The 19,502-nt window shown below is 39.1% G+C and overlaps 1 non-coding gene across 1 annotated transcript; it reads left to right on the top strand.

The window, feature by feature from the left end:
• The first annotated feature begins 17,686 nt into the window (after nucleotides 1-17,686).
• LOC148567266 (small nucleolar RNA R71) lies at nucleotides 17,687-17,794 on the top strand. Its single transcript, XR_015882569.1, has one exon. It is a non-coding gene; the product is annotated as a small nucleolar RNA R71 (small nucleolar RNA).
• The last annotated feature ends 1,708 nt before the right edge of the window (nucleotides 17,795-19,502 follow it).

The following is a 19,502-nucleotide window of genomic DNA, read 5'->3' on the forward strand; positions in this document are numbered from 1 at the left end:
GGAATTGTTCTTGGGCATAAAATCTCAAACAAGGGAATAGAGGTGGATCAAGCAAAAATAGAGGTAATTGAAAAATTACCACCACCTGCCAATGTTAAGGCAATCAGAAGCTTTCTGGGGCATGCAGGATTCTATAGGAGGTTTATAAAGGATTTTTCAAAAATCGCAAAACCTCTAAGCAATCTGCTAGCTGCTGACACGCCATTTGTGTTTGACACAGCATGCCTGCAGGCGTTTGAAACGCTGAAAGCTAAGCTGGTCACAGCACTAGTCATTTCTGCACCAGACTGGACATTGCCATTTGAGTTAATGTGTGATGCCAATGATCATGCCATTGGTGCAGTATTGGGACAGAGGCATGACAAGCTTCTGCGTGTCATTTATTATGCCAGTCGCATTTTAAATGATGCCCAGAAAAATTACACAACCACAGAAAAAGAACTACTTGCAGTGGTTTACGCCATTGACAAGTTCAGATCATACTTAGTAGGATCAAAAGTGATTGTGTATACTGACCATGCTGCTCTTAAATATCTACTCACAAAGCAGGATTCAAAACCCAGGCTCATCAGATGGGTATTGCTTCTGCAAGAGTTTGATATAGAAATAAGAGACAGAAAAGGGACAGAGAACCAAGTGGCTGATCATCTGTCCCGGATAGAGCCAGTGAAAGGGACGTCCCTCCCCTTTCTTGAGATCTCTGAGACGTTCCCTGATGAGCATCTATTTGCCATTCAGGAAGCACCATGGTTTGCCGATATTGCAAACTATAAAGCTGCAAGGTTCATACCCAAGGAGTACAATAGAATACAAAAGAAGAAATTAGTTACTGATGCAAAGTACTACTTGTGGGATGAACCCTATCTCTTTAAGAGATGTGCAGACGGAATTATCCGTAGGTGTGTCCCCAGAGAGGAAGCACAGAGAATCCTATGGCATTGCCACGGATCTCAATATGGAGGCCATTTCGGAGGTGAGCGAACAGCCACCAAGGTCCTCCAATGTGGCTTCTATTGGCCCACACTCTATAAAGATTCCCGAGAGTTTGTACGTAATTGTGACAGTTGCCAAAGAGCTGGTAATCTGCCTCATGGTTACGCCATGCCTCAATAAGGAATCTTGGAAATAGAGTTGTTTGATGTATGGGGAATTGACTTCATGGGACCTTTCCCACCATCATACTCAAACACTTATATTCTGGTGGCAGTTGACTATGTATCAAAATGGGTTGAGGCTATTGCCACACCCACCAATGATACTAAAACAGTGCTGAAGTTCCTCCAGAAACATATCTTTAGCAGGTTTGGTGTCCCTAGAGTGTTAATCAGTGATGAGGGCACTCACTTCTGCAATAAACAGCTTTACTCTGCCATGGTTCGGTATGGAATTTGCCACAAGGTGGCCACTCCATATCATCCACAAACCAATGGGCAGGCTGAAGTCTCTAACAGAGAATTAAAGAGAATCCTGGAACGGACAGTAAATACCCGTAGAAAGGATTGGGCAAGGAGCTTGGATGATGCTCTGTGGGCTTACAGAACAGCATTCAAGACCCCTATAGGGACCTCTCCATACCAACTCGTGTATGGTAAGGCATGCCACTTGCCCGTGGAACTGGAACATAAGGCCTACTGGGCAACCAGATTCCTAAACTTTGATGCCAAATTAGCAGGAGAAAAACGATTGCTCCAGCTAAATGAGCTAGAGGAATTCAGATTCACAGCTTTCGAAAATGCCAAGCTTTATAAAGAAAAATAAAAAAAATGGCATGACAAGAAGCTGTCATCTAGAATCTTTGAACCAGGACAAAAGGTCCTGTTGTTTAACTCTAGACTCAGGCTATTCCCCGGGAAACTGAAATCCTGGTGGAAAGGACCATACGTGATTACAAGTGTGTCACCATATGGTTATGTGGAGCTTCAAGATATTGATTCTGATAAGAAGTTCATTGTCAATGGACAGAGAATCAAGCATCATCTTGAAGGCAACATTGAGCAAGAATGCTCAAGGCTGAAGCTAGATTAAAAAGCTCAGCAAGGTCCAGCTAAAGACAATAAAGAAGCGCTTGCTGGGAGGCAACCCAGCCATGGGGCAACAATCCTCTAAGCATTTTGCCCTATTTTTCTTTTTTATTTGTTTATATAAAGTGTACTGACACTAAGGTAAAGAATCAATTGCATAAGTTTACAGGGTTACAGAAGGAATTTGCACACAAAACAGAGAAAAAGAGCTCAACGGTAAGAAGACGCCAGTAAAGGGGCATTTTGGGCATTCAGTGCCCAAAATGGGCATCCAGTGGGCGCTGAACGCCAGTAAGGATAGCTATCTGGCGTTCAAACGCCAGAAAAGGGCAACAACTGGGCGTTGAACGCCCAGGAGAGCAGCATTTGGGCGTTGAACGCCCAAAACAGACAGTGTTTGGGCGTTCAAACGCCAGGATGGTGAGGAGGAGCTCTCCTTCTACCCATCTCCTTTCTTTACTTTTTCTTGAGGACAAGCAAAGCTCTAAGTTTGGTGTGCTTATCCGTGATCACTAAGATCATGGCCCCTAAAGGAAAACAACCCACTCCAAGAAGCAAGGACCAAGCACCTCACAGACTAGAGGAACATCCACTTCCAAACCTCAAGGTTGTTGAGTTCTAATCTTAGCCTTAACTCTGTGATAATTGTTCTTATTTTAGTTTTACCTTAGGAGTCATATAATAGTAATTAGTATCTATTTTGATTTTATCTCCAATTAAGTTATAGTCTATTTTTCTCATCATCATTAAACATGAATAAAATAGTAGATCTTTTGAATAAGAGGCAATAAAATTTCGAGCTTTTAATAAGAGAAATTCTAATTAGTTACATGTGGTGGCAATGCTTTCTGTCTTCTGAATGAATGCTTGAACAGTGCATATGTCTTTTGAATTTGTTGTTTAAGACTGTTAAATATGTTGGCTCTTGAAAGAACAATGAACATGAGACATGTTATTGATAATCTGAAAAATCATAAAAATGATTCTTGAAGCAAGAAAAAGCAGCAAAGAACAAAGCTTGCAGAAAAAAAAAAAAAAGCCAAAAGCTCTTAAAACCAAAAGGCAAGGGCAAATAAAAAGGATCCCAAGGCTTTGAGCATCAGTGGATAGGAGGGCCTAAAGGAATAAAATCCTGGTCTGAGCGGCTAAACCAAGCTGTCCCTAACCATGTGCTTGTGGCGTGTAGGTGTCAAGTGAAAACTTGAGACTGAGCGGTTAAAGTCAAGGTCCAAAGCAAAAAGAAGAGTGTGCTTAAGAACTCTGGACACCTCTAATTGGGGACTTTAGCAAAGCTGAGTCACAATCTGAAAAGGTTCACCCAGTTATGTGTCTGTGGCATTTTTATTATATATTGCCATGTCTAATGGTGCACGAAATTGTGATCTCCAGGCTCGAACAAATCCTGGTAATGGCTCCAAAGCTTGGTGCTCTGATCTTAATTCATAATTGTCACAACTTCGATACAACTAACCAGCAAGTGCACTGGGTCGTCCAAGTAATACCTTACGTGAGTAAGGGTCGAATCCCACAGAGATTGTTGGTATGAAGCAAGCTATGGTCACCTTGTAAATCTCAGTCAAGCAGATATAAAGTGATAATGGTGTTTTCGAATTTAATATAATAAAATAGGGGTAGAGATACTTATGTAAATCATTGGTAGGAATTTCAGATGAGCGAATGGAGATGCTTTTCGTTCCTCTGAACCTCTGCTTTCCTGCTATCTTCATCCAATCAGTCTTACTCCTTTCCATGGCTGGCTTTATGCAAGGGCATCACCGTTGTCAGTGGCTACATCCCCTCCTCTCAGTGAATAATATGCTCACGCACCCTGTCACGGCACGGCTATTCATCTGTCGGTTCTTGATCATGCTGGAATAGGATTCACCCTCCTTTTGCGTCTGTCACTAACGCCCAGCACTCGCGAGTTTGAAGCTCGTCACAGTCATTCAATCATAGAATCCTACTCGGAATACCACCGACAAGGTTTAGACTTTCCGGATTCTCTCGAATGCCGCCATCATTCTAGCTTATGCCACGAAGATTCCGGTTAGGAGATCTAAGAGATATTCATTCTAGCTTATTTCATGTAGAACGGAAGTGTTTGTCAGGCACGCGCGCATAAGGGAGAAGGATGATGAGCGTCACACATAATCATCACCTTCATCATGTTCTTGGGTGCGAATGGATATCTTAGAAGCGAAATAAGAAGTATTGAATAGAAAATAGTAGTACTTTGCATTAATCTTTGAGGAACAGCAAAGCTCCACACCTTAATCTATGGAGTGTAGAAACTCTACCGTTGAAAATACATAAGTGAAAGGTCCAGGCATGGCCGAGATGGCCAGCCCCCAAAACGTGATCACAGGATCCAAATACAATCCAGGATGCCAAATACAATAGTAAAAGGTCCTATTTATAATAAACTAGCTACTAGGGTTTACATGAGTAAGTAATTGATGCATAAATCCACTTCCGGGGCCCACTTGGTGTGTGCTTGGGCTGGGCTTTGATTGTTACACGTGTAGAGGTCCTCCTTGGAGTTGAACGCCAGCTTTTGTGCCAGTTTGGGCGTTCAACTCTGGTTTTGGCTCCTTTTCTGGCGCTGGACGCCAGATTTGGGTAGAAAGCTGGCGTTGAACGCCTGTTTACGTCGTCAATTCTTGGCCAAAGTATAGACTATTATATATTGCTGGAAAGCCCTGGATGTCTACTTTCCAACGCAATTGGAAGCGTGGCATTTCGAGTTCTGTAGCTCCAAAAAATCCACTTTGAGTGCAGGGAGGTCAGAATCCAACAGCATCAGCAGTCCTTTTTCAACCTCTGAATCTGATTTCTGCTCAAGTCCCTCAATTTCAGCCAGAAAATACCTGAAATCACAGAAAAACACACAAACTCATAGTAAAGTCCAAAAATGTGAATTTAACACAAAATCTATTAAAAACATCCCTAAAAGTAACTAGATCCTACTAAAAACATACTAAAAACAATGTCAAAAAGCGTATAAATTATCCGCTCATCACAACACCAAACTTAAATTGTTGCTTGTCCCCAAGCAACTGAAAATCAAAATAGGATAAAAAGAATAGAATATACTATAAATTCCAAACTATCAATGAAACAGAGCTTCAATCATATGAGCGGGACTTATGGCTTTTTGCCTCTTGAATAGTTTTGGCATCTCACTTTATTCATTGAGGTTCAGAATGATTGGCATCTATAGGAACTTCAAATTTCGAATAGTGTTATTGACTCTCTTAGTTCAGTATGATGATTCTTGAACACAGCTTCTTTATGAGTCTTGGCCGTGGCCCTAAGCACTTTGTTTTCCAGTATTACCACCGGATACATAAATGCCACAGACACATAATTGGGTGAACCTTTTCAGATTGTGACTCAGCTTTGCTAAAGTCCCCAATTAGAGGTGTCCAGGGTTCTTAAGCACACTCTTTTTTTGCTTTGGACCTTGACTTTAACCGCTCAGTCTCAAGTTTTCACTTGACACCTACACGCCACAAGCACATGGTTAGGGACAGCTTGGTTTAGCCGCTTAGACCAGGATTTTATTCCTTTAGGCCCTCCTATCCACTGATGCTCAAAGCCTTGGGATCCTTTTTATTTGCCCTTGCCTTTTGGTTTTAAGGGTTATTGGCTTTTTGCTCTTGCCTCTTGGTTTTAAGAGCTTTGGCTTTTTCTGCTTGCTTTTTCTTTTTCTTTCTATTTTTTTTTCGCCTATTTTTTTTTTCTGCAAGCTTTGTTCTTTGCTGCTTTTTCTTGCTTCAAGAATCATTTTTATGATTTTTCAGATTATCAAATAACATGTCTCCTAGTCATCATTCTTTCAAGAGCCAACATATTTAACATTCTTAAACAACAACTTCAAAAGACATATGCACTGTTCAAGCATTCAGTTAGAGAACAAGAAGCATTGTCACCACATCAATATAATTAAACTAAGTTCAAGGATAAATTCAAAACTCATGTACTTCTTGTTCTTTTGAATTAAAACATTTTTATTTAAGAGAGGTGATGGAGTCATAGGACATTCATAACTTTAAGACAAAGTTACTAACTACTAATGATCATGTAATGAAGACACAAACATAGATAAGCACATAATATAGAAAACGAAAAACAGAAGAAATAAGAACAAGGAATGAATCCACCTTAGTGATGGAGGTGTTTCCTTCTTGAGGAACCAATGATGTCCTTAAGCTCTTCTATGTCTCTTCCTTGTCTTTGTTGCTCCTCCTTCATTGCTTTTAGATCTTCTCTGATTTCATGAAGGATGATGGAGTGCTCTTGATGTTCCACCCTTAGTTGCTTCCAATAATTGTGTGGAAGAAAGTGTATCCCCTGAGGTATCTCAGGGATCTCTTTATTTGCAGTCAAATGTTCTACCACTGAGCTATAGACCCTTGATGGAAGCTTTTGTCTTCCCTTTCCTCTTTCTAGAGGTTTCTCTGGCCTTAGGTGCCATCAATGGTTATGGAAAAAACAAAAAAGTTATGTTTTTACCACACCAAACTTAGAATTTTGCTCGCCCTCGAGCAAAAGAAGAAAGAATAGAAGAATAAGAAGAAGATATGGAGGAGATGGATGGGAGTGTGTATTCGGCCATATGGGTGGGATTGGGTGGGAGAGAGAGAGAGATGTTGAATTTTTGCAGGTAGTGGGTGTATGGATGTGAGTGGTAAATGGAAAAAAAAAAAAAGAAGAAGGGATGATCATGAATGGAAAGAGAGATGATGAGGTAGGTGGGGATCCTGTGGGGTCCACAGATCCTGAGATGATCCTGTGGGGTTTACAGATCCTGAGATGATCCTGTGGTGTCCACAGATCTTGAGGTGATCCTGTGCTGTCCACAGGTCTGGAGGTGTCAAGGATTTACATCCTTGCACCCATTAGGCATGTAAAATGCCCTTGCACACAACTCTGGGCGTTCAGCGCCAGGTTGGTGCCCATTTTGGGCGTTCAACGCCCATTTGCTGCCATTTCTGGCGTTGAACGCCAGAACCATGCTTGTTCTGGGCGTTCAGCGCCAGGATGTTGCCATTTTGGGCGTTCAGCGCCAGAACCATGCTATGTTCTGGCATTTGAACGCCAGGCAGATGCTCCTCCAGGGTGTGATTTTTCTTCTGCTGTTTTTGATTCCGTTTTTTATTTTTATTTTTATTTTGTGACTCCACTTGATCATGAACCTAAGAAAACATGAAAAACAATAATAATAGAATTAGATAAATAAACATTGGGTTGCCTCCCAACAAGCGCTTCTTTAATGTCAATAGCTTGACAGTGGGCTCTCATGGAGCCTCACAGATGTGCAGAGCTTTGTTGAGACTCTCCAACACCAAACTTAGAGTTTGACTGTGGGGGCTCTGGTTGACTCTGCTTGGAGAGAAGCTTTTTCTGCTTCCTCTCCATGGCTGCAGAGGGAGATCCTTGAGTTTTAAACACAAGGGAGTTCTCATTCCATTGAAGGAATATTTCACATCTGTCAACATCAATCACAGCTCTTGCTGTGGCCAGGAAAGGTCTTCCTAGGATGATGGATTCATCCTCTTCCTTTCCAGTATCCAGGACTATGAAATCAGTAGGGATGTAAAGGCCTTCAACCTTTACTAACACGTCCTCTACTTGTCCATAAGCCTGTTTTCTTGAGCTGTCTGCCATCTCTAATGAGATTTTAGCAGCTTGCACCCCATAGATTCCCAGTTTCTCTATTACAGAGAGGGGCATGAGGTTTATTCCTGAACCAAGGTCACACAGAGCCTTAAAGATTATGGTGCCTATGGTACATGGTATTATGAACTTTCCAGGATCCTGTCTCTTCTGAGGCAATGTCAGTTGATCCAGATCACTTAGTTCATTGATGAACAAGGGAGGTTCAACTTCCCAAGTATCAATGCCAAATAATTTGGCATTTAGCTTCATGATTGCACCAAGAAACTTGGCAGTTTGCTCTTCAGTAACATCCTCATTCTCTTCAGAAGAGGACTATTCATCAGAGCTCATGAAGGGCATAAGGAGGTTCAATGGAATCTCTATGGTCTCTAGATGGGCCTCAGAGTCCTTTGGTTCCTCAGAGGGAAGCTCCTTATTGATCACTGGACGTCCCAGGAGGTCTTCCTCCTTGGGATTCACGTCCTCTCCTCTCCTCACAGGTTCGGCCATGGTGCTTATGTCAATGGCCTTGCACTCTCCTTTTGGATTCTCTTCTGTATTGCTTGGGAGAGTACTAGGAGGGATTTCAGTGATCCTTTTACTCAGCTTATCCCATGAGTTCAGGCTATCCTTAGGTTGAGAATCCAACCAGAGTCTAGCTCTGTCTCTTACAGAAAAAGGGAAAAGCATGAGCCTGTAGACTTTAGGATCTACTCCATTAGTCTTTACAGTATCACATATCTGCAAGAATTCAGTTAAGAACTGAAAAGGGTCTTCAGATGGAAGTCCATGAAACTTGCAGTTCTGCTGCATCAGAGAAACTAATTGAGGTTTCAGCTCAAAGTTGTTTGCTCCAATGGCAGGAATGGAGATGCTTCGTCCATGTAAATTGGAATTAGGTGCAATGAAGTCACCAAGCATCTTCCTTATATTGTTATTATTTTCGGCTGCCATCTCCTTTTCCTGTTCGAAAATTTCTGAAAGGTTATCTCTGGATTGTTGTATTTTAGCTTCTCTTAATTTTTTTTTCAGAGTCTTTTCAGGTTCTGGATCTGCTTTAACAAGAATGTTCTTGTCCTTGCTCCTGCTCATATGACAAAGAAGATGGCACAGAAAAAATAGTAATAATAATATGGATCCTTTATACCACAGTATAGGGATCCTTGTGTTAGTAGAAGAAAAGAAGGGAAGAAAATCTGAACTCAGAGAGAGAGGGGGTTCGGATTTTGGAGAGTTGAAGGAAAGATGTTAGTATATCAATAAACAAATAGAAGAAGATGAGAGGGGGAAGTGAATTTTCGAAAACAATTTTTGAAAAAGAGTTAGTGATTTTTGAAAATAGTTTTTGAAAAAGGTTAGTATTTTTTTTTCGAAATTTTTTTTTATATAAAAAAGTAAAAATAATTAGTTAATAAAAAAGAAATTTTTGAAAAAGAGGGAAGATATTTTCGAAAATTAGGGAGAGAGAGTTAGTTAGGTAGTTTTGAAAAAGTTAAGAAACAAACAAAAAGTTAGTTAGTTAGTTGAAACAAATTTTGAAAAGGTAAGAAGTTAGGAAGTTAGAAAAGATATTTTGAAATCAAATTTTTTGAAAAAGATAAGAAGATATTTTTGAAAAGATATGATTGAAATTAGTTTTGAAAAAGATTTGATTTTTAAAATCACAATTAATAACTTGATTCACAAGAAATCATAAGATATGATTCTAGAACTTAAAGTTTGAATCTTTCTTAACAAACAAGTAACAAACTTGAAATTTTTTGAATCAAAACATTAATTGTTATTGTTATTTTCGAAAATTTGGTATAAAAATAAGAAAAAGATTTTTGAAAAATATTTTTGAAATTTTTGAAAATAACTAAGAATTTTGAAAAAGATTTTATTTTTGAAAAAGATTTTGAAAAAGATAAGATTTTCAAATTGAAAATTTGATTTGACTCATGAGAAACAACTTGATTTTAAAAATTTTTGAAAAAGTCAACTCAAATTTTCGAATTTGATGAGAGAAAAAGGGAAAGATATTTTTTTGATTTTTTTTTGAATTTTTATGAAAACATGAAAATTATGCAATGCATGAAATTTTTAGATCAAAACAATGAATGCATGCAAGAATGCTATGAATGTCAAGATGAACACCAAGAACACTATGAAGATCATGATGAACATCAAGAACATATTTTTGAAAAATTTTTAATGCAAAGAAAACATGCAAGACACCAAACTTAGAATTCTTTAATGCTTACGCACTAAGAATTCAAGAATGCATATGATAAACATGAAAAGACACAAAACAAAAAATCATCAAGATCAAACAAGAAGACTTACCAAGAACAACTTGAAGATCATGAAGAACACCATGAATGCATAAAATTTTCGAAAAATGCAAGATGCACATGCAATTGACACCAAACTTATAACATGACTCAAGACTCAAACAAGAACACAAAAAAATATTTTTTTTTTATTTTTATGATTTTCTAATTTTTTTTGGATTTTTGTATAAATTTTTTTTGAAAACATTTGGGAAAAAGGAAGTAATGAATTCATAGTCCTCAATCAAAATCCTGGGAATTAGACATGGCTTCATGGCCAGTCAAGCTAAAACATGTTATATGAAACACTAGAATTCATTCTTAAAATTTTTTGAAGAAAAATATATTTTTGAAAACATTTTTTTTTCGAAAACAGGTGAGAAGATTTTTTTGAAAAATTTTTGAAAATAAAATAAAAAGAAAATTACCTAATCTGAGCAACAAGATGAACCGTCAGTTGTCCAAACTCGAACAATCCCCGGCAACGGCGCCAAAAACTTGGTGCACGAAATTGTGATCTCCAGGCTCGAACAAATCCTGGTAATGGCTCCAAAGCTTGGTGCTTTGATCTTAATTCATAATTGTCACAACTTCGATACAACTAACCAGCAAGTACACTGGGTCGTCCAAGTAATACCTTACGTGAGTAAGGGTCGAATCCCACGGAGATTGTTGGTATGAAGCAAGCTATGGTCACCTTGTAAATCTCAGTCAAGCAGATATAAAGTGATAATGGTGTTTTCGAATTTAATATAATAAAATAGGGGTAGAGATACTTATGTAAATCATTGGTAGGAATTTCAGATGAGCGAATGGAGATGCTTTTCGTTCCTCTGAACCTCTGCTTTCCTGCTATCTTCATCCAATCAGTCTTACTCCTTTCCATGGCTGGCTTTATGCAAGGGCATCACCGTTGTCAGTGGCTACATCCCCTCCTCTCAGTGAATAATATGCTCACGCACCCTGTCACGGCACGGCTATTCATCTGTCGGTTCTCGATCATGCTGGAATAGGATTCACCCTCCTTTTGCGTCTGTCACTAACGCCCAGCACTCGCGAGTTTGAAGCTCGTCACAGTCATTCAATCATAGAATCCTACTCGGAATACCACCGACAAGGTTTAGACTTTCCGGATTCTCTCGAATGCCGCCATCATTCTAGCTTATGCCACGAAGATTCCGGTTAGGAGATCTAAGAGATATTCATTCTAGCTTATTTCATGTAGAACGGAAGTGTTTGTCAGGCACGCGCGCATAAGGGAGAAGGATGATGAGCGTCACACATAATCATCACCTTCATCATGTTCTTGGGTGCGAATGGATATCTTAGAAGCGAAATAAGAAGAATTGAATAGAAAACAGTAGTACTTTGCATTAATCTTTGAGGAACAGCAGAGCTCCACACCTTAATCTATGGAGTGTAGAAACTCTACCGTTGAAAATACATAAGTGAAAGGTCCAGGCATGGCCGAGATGGCCAGCCCCCAAAACGTGATCACAGGATCCAAATACAATCCAGGATGCCAAATACAATAGTAAAAGGTCCTATTTATAATAAACTAGCTACTAGGGTTTACATGAGTAAATAATTGATGCATAAATCCACTTTCGGGGCCCACTTGGTGTGTGCTTGGACTGGGCTTTGATTGTTACACGTGTAGAGGTCCTCCTTGGAGTTGAACGCCAGCTTTTGTGCCAGTTTGGGCGTTCAACTCTGGTTTTGGCTCCTTTTCTGGCGCTGCACGCCAGATTTGGGTAGAAAGCTGGCGTTGAACGCCAGTTTACGTCGTCAATTCTTGGCCAAAGTATGCACTATTATATATTTCTGGAAAGCTCTGGATGTCTACTTTTCAACGCAATTGGAAGCGCGTCATTGCGAGTTCTGTAGCTCCAGAAAATCCACTTTGAGTGCAGGGAGGTCAGAATCCAACAGCATCAGCAGTCCTTTTTCAACCTCTGAATCTGATTTCTGCTCAAGTCCCTCAATTTCAGCCAGAAAATACCTGAAATCACAGAAAAACACACAAACTCATAGTAAAGTCCAGAAATGTGAATTTAACACAAAATCTATTAAAAACATCCCTAAAAGTAACTAGATCCTACTAAAAACATACTAAAAACAATGTCAAAAAGCGTATAAATTATCCGCTCATCACAAAAAACTTGGTGCACGAAATTGTGATCTCCAGGCTCGAACAAATCCTGGTAATGGCTCCAAAGCTTGGTGCTCTGATCTTAATTCATAATTGTCACAACTTCGATACAACTAACCAGCAAGTGCACTGGGTCGTCCAAGTAATACCTTACGTGAGTAAGGGTCGAATCCCACGGAGATTGTTGGTATGAAGCAAGCTATGGTCACCTTGCAAATCTCAGTCAGGCGAATTTAAACATGATATTTTATTAGATTAAAATAAACAATAAAAGGGATAGAGATACTTATGTAGATTCATTGGCAGGGATTTCAGATAAGCGAATGGAGATGCTTTTCGTTCCTCTGAACCTCTGCTTTCCTGCTATCTTCATCCAATCAGTCTTACTCCTTTCCATGGCTGGCTGTATGCAAGGGCATCACCGTTGTCAGTGGCTACATCCCCTCCTCTCAGTGAATCCTATGCTCACGCACCCTGTCACGGCACGGCTATTCATCTGTCGGTTCTCGATCATGCTGGAATAGGATTCACCCTCCTTTTGCGTCTGTCACTAACGCCCAGCACTCGCGAGTTTGAAGCTCGTCACAGTCATTCAATCATTGAATCCTACTCGGAATACCACAGACAAGGTTTAGACTTTCCGGATTCTCTTGAATGCCGCCATCATTCTAGCTTACGCCACGAAGATTCCGACTAAGAGATCTAAGAGATACTCATTCGATTCTAATGTAGAACGGAAGTGGTTGTCAGGCACGCGATCATAGGGAATGATGATGATTGTCACGTTCATCACATTCAGGATGAAGTGCGAATGAATATCTTAGAAGCGAAACAAGATGAATTGAATAGAAAACAGTAGTACTTTGCATTAATCTTTGAGGAACAGCAGAGCTCCACACCTTAATCTATGGAGTGTAGAAACTCTACCGTATGAAAATACATAAGTGAAGGTCCAGGCATGGCCGAGATGGCCAGCCCCCAAAACGTGATCACAGGATCAAAATACAATCCGGGATGCCTAATACAATAGTAAGAGGTCCTATTTATAATAAACTAGCTACTAGGGTTTACATGAGTAAGTATTTGATGTATAAATCCACTTCCGGGGCCCACTTGGTGTGTGTTTGGGCTGAGCTTAAGTGTTGCACGTGCAGAGGCCATTTGTGGAGTTGAACGCCAGTTTTTGTGCCAGTTTGGGCGTTCAACTCTGGTTTTGGATCCTTTTCTGGCGCTGGACGCCAGATTTGGGTAGAAAGTTGGCGTTGAACGCCAGTTTAGGTCGTCTATTCTTGGCCAAAGTATGGACTATTATATATTTCTGGAAAGCCCTGGATGTCTACTTTCCAACGCAATTGGAAGCGCGCCATTTCGAGTTCTGTAGCTCCAGAAAATCCACTTTGAGTGTAGGGAGGTCAGAATCCAACAGCATCAGCAGTCCTTTTTCAACCTCTGAATCTGATTTCTGCTCAAGTCCCTCAATTTCAGCCAGAAAATACCTGAAATCACAGAAAAACACACAAACTCATAGTAAAGTCCAGAAATGTGAATTTAACACAAAATCTATTAAAAACATCCCTAAAAGTAACTAGATCCTACTAAAAACATACTAAAAACAATGTCAAAAAGCATATAAATTATCCGCTCATCACAACACCAAACTTAAATTGTTGCTTGTCCCCAAGCAACTGAAAATCAAAATAGGATAAAAAGAATAGAATATACTATAAATTCCAAACTATCAATGAAACAGAGCTTCAATCATATGAGCGGGACTTATAGCTTTTTGTCTCTTGAATAGTTTTGGCATCTCACTTTATCCATTGAGGTTCAGAATGATTGGCATCTATAGGAACTCAAAGTTCAGATAGTGTTATTGATTCTCCCAGTTCAGTATGATGATTCTTGAACACAGCTTCTTTATGAGTCTTGGCCGTGGCCCTAAGCACTTTGTTTTCCAGTATTACCACCGGATACATAAATGCCACAGACACATAACTGGGTGAACCTTTTCAGATTGTGACTCAGCCTTGCTAAAGTCCCCAATTAGAGGTGTCCAGGGTTCTTAAGCACACTCTTTTTTTTTTTTTTTTTTGCTTTGGACCTTGACTTTAACCGCTCAGTCTCAAGTTTTCACTTGACACCTACACGCCACAAGCACATGGTTAGGGACAGCTTGGTTTAGCCGCTTAGACCAGGAGTTTATTCCTTTAGGCCCTCCTATCCACTGATGCTCAAAGCCTTGGGATCCTTTTTATTTGCCCTTGCCTTTTGGTTTTAAGGGTTATTGGCTTTTTGCTCTTGCCTCTTGGTTTTAAGAGCTTTGGCTTTTTCTGCTTGCTTTTTCTTTTTCTTTCTATTTTTTTTCACCTTTTTTTTTTCTCTGCAAGCTTTGTTCTTTGCTGCTTTTTCTTGCTTCAAGAATCATTTTTATGATTTTTCAGATTATCAAATAACGTGTCTCCTAGTCATCATTCTTTCAAGAGCCAACATATTTAACATTCTTAAACAGCAACTTCAAAAGACATATGCACTGTTCACGCATACATTCAGAAAACAAGAAGCATTGTCACCACATCAATATAATTAAACTAAGTTCAAGGATAAATTCGAAACTCATGTACTTCTTGTTCTTTTGAATTAAAACATTTTTCATTTAAGAGAGGTGATGGATTCATAGGACATTCATATCTTTAAGACAAAGTTACTAACTACTAATGATCATGTAATAAAGACACAAACATATATAAGCACATAACATATAAAAACAAAAAACAGAAGAAATAAGAGCAAGGAATGAATCCACCTTAGTGATGATGGCGTTTCAATGATGTTCTTGAGCTCTTCTATGTCTTTTCCTTACCTTTTGTTGCTCCTCCTTCATTGCTTTTAGATCTTCTCTGATTTCATGAAGGATGATGGAGTGCTCTTGATGTTCCACCCTTAGTTGCTTCCAATAATTGTGTGGAAGAAAATGTATCCCCTGAGGTATCTCAGGGATCTCTTGATTTGTAGTCAAATGTTCTACCACTGAGCTATAGACCCTTGATGGAAGCTTTTGTCTTCCCTTTCCTTTTTCTAGAGGTTTCTCTGGCCTTAGGTGCCATCAATGGTTATGGAAAAAACAAAAAAGCTATGCTTTTACCACACCAAACTTAGAATGTTGCTCGCCCTCGAGCAAAAGAAAAAGAATAGAAGAATAAGAAGAAGATATGGAGGAGATGGAGGGAGATGTGTATTCGGCCATATGGGTTGGATTGGGTGGGAAAGAGATGTTGAATTTTGAAGGAAAGTGGGTGTTTGGATGTGAGTGGTAAAGGGTTAATAGGGAAGAGTGTTTATTGGGAATAGAGGATGATTGAGAAGAGAGAAGAGAGTGAGTGGAGGTAGGTGGGGATCCTGTGGGGTCCACAGATCCTGAGGTGATCCTGTGAGGTCCACAGATCTTGAGGTGTCAAGGCATTTACATCCCTGCACCAATTTAGGCATGCAAAATGCCCTTGCACACAACTCTGGGCGTTCAGCGCCAGGTTGGTGCCCATTTTGGGCGTTCAACGCCCATTTGCTGCCATTTCTGGCGTTGAACGCCAGAACCATGCTTGTTCTAGGCGTTCAGCGCCAGAACTATGCTCTGTTCTGGCGTTTGAACGCCAGACAGATGCTCCTCCAGGGTGTAATTTTTCTTCTGCTGTTTTTAATTCCGTTTTTGAATTTTTTGTTTATTTTGTGACTCCACATGATCATGAACCTAAGAAAACATGAAAAACAATAAAAATAAGAATTAGATAAACATTGGGTTGCCTCCCAACAAGCGCTTCTTTAATGTCAATAGCTTGACAGTGGGCTCTCATGGAGCCTCACAGATGTGCAGAGCTTTGTTGAGACTCTCCAACACCAAACTTAGAGTTTGGATATGGGAGTTCAGCACCAAACTTAGAGTTTGGTTGTGGCCTCCCAACACCAAACTTAGAGTTTGACTGTGGGGGCTCTGGTTGACTCTGCTTTGAGAGAAGCTTTTCAAGCTTCCTCTCCATGGTTGCAGAGGGAGATCCTTGAGTTTTGAATACAAGGGAGTTCTCATTCCATTGAAGGACTATTTCACCTCTGTCAACATCAATCACAGCTCTTGCTGTGGCCAGGAAAGGTCTTCCTAGGATGATGGATTCATCCTCTTCCTTTCCAGTATCCAGGACTATGAAATCAGCAGGGATGTAAAGGCCCTCAACCATTACTAATACATCTTCTACTTGTCCATAAGCCTATTTTCTTGAGCTGTCTGCCATCTCTAGTGAGATTTTAGCAGCTTGCACCTCATAGATTCCCAGTTTCTCCATTATAGAGAAGGGCATGAGGTTTATTCCTGAACCAAGGTCACACAGAGCCTTAAAGATCATGGTGCCTATGGTACAGGGTATTATGAACTTTCCAGGATCCTGTCTCTTCTGAGGCAATGTCAGTTGATCCAGATCACTAAGTTCATTGATGAACAAGGGAGGTTCAACTTCCCAAGTATTAATACCAAATAATTTGGCATTCAGCTTCATGATTGCACCAAGAAAATTGGCAGTTTGCTCTTCAGTGACATCCTCATTCTCTTCAGAAGAGAAATACTCATCAAAGCTCATGAAGGGCATAAGGAGGTTCAATGGAATCTCTATGGTCTCTAGATGAGCCTCAGAGTCCTTTGGTTCCTCAGAGGGAAGCTCCTTATTGATCACTGGACGTCCCAGGAGGTCTTCCTCCTTGGGATTCACGTCCTCTCCTCTCCTCACAGGTTCGGCCATGGCGCTTATGTCAATGGCCTTGCACTCTCCTTTTGGGTTCTCTTCTGTATTGCTTGGGAGAGTACTAGGAGGGATTTCAGTGATCCTTTTACTCAGCTGGCCCACTTGTGCTTCCAAATTTCTAATGGAAGACCTTGTTTCATTCATGAAACTTACAGTGGCCTTAGATAGATCAGAGACTAGAATTGCTAAATTAGAAGCATTTTGTTCAGAGTTCTCTGTCTGTTGCTGAGTGGATGATGGAAAAGGCTTGCTATTGCTAAACCTGTTTCTTCCACCATTATTAAAGCCTTGTTGGGGCTTTTGATCCTTCCATGAGAAATTTGGATGATTTCTCCATGTTGAGTTATAGGTGTTTCCATAAGGTTCACCTAAGTAATTTACCTCTGCTATTGCAGGGTTCTTAGGATCATAAGTTTCTTCTTCAGAAGAAGCTTCTTGAGTACTGTTGGATGCAGCTTGCATTCCATGCAGACTCTGAGAGATCATATTGACTTGCTGAGTCAATATTTTATTCTGAGCCAATATGGCATTCAGAGTATCAACTTCAAGAACTCCCTTCTTCATAGGCGTCCCATTACTTACAGGATTCCTTTCAGAAGTGTACATGAACTGGTTATTAGCAACCATGTCAATGAGTTCTTGAGCTTCTGCAGGCGTTTTCTTTAGGTGAATGGATCCACCTGCAGAAGTGTCCAGTGACATCTTTGATAGCTCAGATAAACCATCATAGAATATATCCAGGATGGTCCATTCTGAAAGCATGTCAGAAGGACACTTTTTGGTCAACTGTTTGTATCTTTCCCAAGCTTCATAGAGAGATTCACCTTCTTTCTGTCTGAAGGTTTGAACATCAGCTCTAAGCTTGCTCAACTTTTGAGGAGGAAAGTACTTGGCTAAGAAAGCCGTGACCAGCTTATCCCAAGAGTTCAGGCTGTCTTTAGGTTGAGAATCCAACCATAATCTAGCTCTGTCTCTTACAGCAAAAGGGAAAAGCATGAGCCTGTAGACTTCAGGATCTACTCCATTAGTCTTAACAGTATCACATATCTGCAAGAATTCAGTTAAGAACTGAAAAGGATCTTCAGATGGAAGTCTATGAAACTTGCAGTTCTGCTGCATCAGAGAAACTAATTGAGGTTTCAGCTCAAGTTGTTTGCTCCAATGGCAGGAATGGAGATGCTTCTTCCATGTAAATTGGAATTAGGTGCAGTAAAGTCACCAAGCATCTTCCTTACATTATCATTATTTTCGGCTGCCATCTCCTCTGCCTGTTCGAAAATTTCTGAAAGGTTATCTCTGGATTGTTGTATTTTAGCTTCTCTTAATTTTCTCTTCAGAGTCCTTTCAGGTTCTGGATCTGCTTCCACAAGAATGTTCTTGTCCTTGCTCCTGCTCATATGACAAAGAAGAAGGCACAGAAAAATAATAATAATAATAATAGAGATCCTTTATACCACAGTATAGGGATCCCTTTGTGAGTGGAAGAAAAGAGGGGGAGACAAAGAATGTGATGTAAAGGAAGAAACACAACTGTACGGATGGAAGAGATGTGAGATGAGATGTTAGGATATGAATGAATAAATAGAATGAGATGGGGGAGGGATAATTTTCGAAAATTATTTTGAAAAAGAGTTAGTGATTTTCGAAAATGGTTTTTGAAAATTGTTAGTATTTTTTTTTCGAAAATTTTTGAAATCAAAAATAAAAATAAAAATAATTAGTTAATTAAAAAGAAATTTTTTGAAAAAGGGGGAGATATTTTCGAAAATTAGAGAGAGAGAGTTAGTTAGGTAGTTTTGAAAAAGTTAAGAAACAAGCAAAAAGTTAGTTAGTTAGTTGAAACAAATTTTGAAAAGATAAGAAGTTAGGAAGTTAGAAAAGATATTTGGAAAAGATATTTTTGAAAAAGATAAGATAAGAAGATATTTTTGAAAAGATATGATAGGAATTAGTTTTTGAAAAAGATTTGATTTTTAAAATCACAATTAATGACTTGATTCATAAGAAATCACAAGATATGATTCTAGAACTTAAAGTTTGAATCTTTCTTAACAAGCAAGTAACAAACTTCAAATTTTTGAATCAAAACATTAATTGATTATGTTATTTTCGAAAAATTGGTATAAAAATAAGAAAAAGATTTTTGAAAAATATTTTTGAGATTTTCGAAAATAACTTAGAATTTTGAAAAAGATTTGATTTTTGAAAAAGATTTTGAAAAAGATAAGATTTTCAAATTGAAAATTTGATTTGACTCATGAGAAACAATTTGATTTTTTAAAAATTTTTGAAAAAGTCAACTCAATTTTCGAATTTGATGAGAGAAAAAGGGAAAGATATTTTTTTGATTTTTGAATTTTTTTTATGAAAAACATGAAAATTATGCAATGCATGAAATTTTTAGATCAAAACAATGAATGCATGCAAGAATGCTATGAATGTCAAGATGAACACCAAGAACACTATGAATGTCAAGATGAACATCATAGACACAATTTTGAAAAATTTTTAATGCAAATAGAACATGCAAGACACCAAACTTAGAAATTTTTCATATTTAGACTCTAACAAA

Source organism: Arachis ipaensis, chromosome B4 (genome assembly GCF_059453495.1).
Source record: "Arachis ipaensis isolate K30076 ecotype BB chromosome B4, ASM5945349v1, whole genome shotgun sequence".
In the NCBI taxonomy this organism is placed as follows: domain Eukaryota; kingdom Viridiplantae; phylum Streptophyta; class Magnoliopsida; order Fabales; family Fabaceae; genus Arachis; species Arachis ipaensis.